The sequence below is a fragment of the Dioscorea cayenensis genome, chromosome 2 (genome assembly GCF_009730915.1).
Source record: "Dioscorea cayenensis subsp. rotundata cultivar TDr96_F1 chromosome 2, TDr96_F1_v2_PseudoChromosome.rev07_lg8_w22 25.fasta, whole genome shotgun sequence".
NCBI lineage: Eukaryota > Viridiplantae > Streptophyta > Magnoliopsida > Dioscoreales > Dioscoreaceae > Dioscorea > Dioscorea cayenensis.
The window spans coordinates 11,560,362-11,561,552 of record NC_052472.1 but is presented as its reverse complement, the minus strand read 5'-3'; positions in this window follow the sequence as shown (position 1 = coordinate 11,561,552).

The window sequence follows — 1,191 nt, the reverse complement described above, 5'->3', positions numbered from 1 at the left end:
TTTTAAGATCTATCTTTCACGTTCTATTATTAAAAAGTTATCTACGACTCCTGAGAGTGCTAATTGACCTTTAGTGAACTAATTATAATACTTGTGAGTGTACATCATTTGGGTTTGCAAGAAATCTATAGTGAAGCTAGTAAATAACATTCATTTTCAAGATGTAATTGTTTTATGGCTATATTGATATTTTGATATTGAATTTATAGTGAAGCTAGTAAACTTATCTTTCTTCTGTCTAACATTTTTGGGAAAGGACTCCTATCCTTGAAATGTTATCATTGTGTTTATTCCATGAATTTTGAATGAACATTATACTGGTATTTGAAAACCTTATATTTTGGTTCATGGGTTCCAAAGTAAATGTTTTCATGAAACTTGGGACTCTTGTTATGATATTAAATGAGTTTATGCAAATCATTTCTGCAACACATTTTGTGTTATTGTTGAAGCTATTCTTGAAAAGTGTACTCAAGGCTTATTTTCCAAACGATGCTTATTTGATGAAAGGATGTCCAAATGTGATGTTTTGGATAGCTTACTCACTCTTGGATTGAAAACTGTATTTGATAAAGCTTGTGATAATTTGATGAGATTGATGATATATTTGAAGCATGATTTCAAAGAATACTCGGGTATGGTGTTCTTGATAAAGATGATATCATTGACATTGTTATAAGAGAGTTATTAACTCTTGGAGTGAAAATTGCAATTGTGAACACTTATGATCTCTCAATGAAAATTATGCTATGATGATGATGTATATATTGAGCCTATGGGCTAGATGGTTATTTAAATGTTTCAATGGTGACATGGGAGCCGAGCTCCAGTACTTACTACAGTAAGAAGTGGATGGTTTCCACGGGCCGACCTATTTAGAGGTGGCGTGGAAAACCGTCAAACCGGTTATGCCATTTCAGGTGGGAGCGTAAAGCCCTGACTTGGATATAGTTGGGTTGTTCGGAGTCACCACACGAACTTTCCAACGGCCAACGCCAAGATACGAGCATCTTGGTGGTTCCTGACCTAACCACGACCACGGTTAGTGACGGAGGGTTTTCAAGGCTTTTTGTGATACTCTCGACTTTTGACTTATTCATTTATTTATCTATATTCTAAACATTTTTAATTGTTGAGTTATTGAAAGAAAATGTATGATTCTCATATTTTAAACTTGTTTTGGGTTCCTTG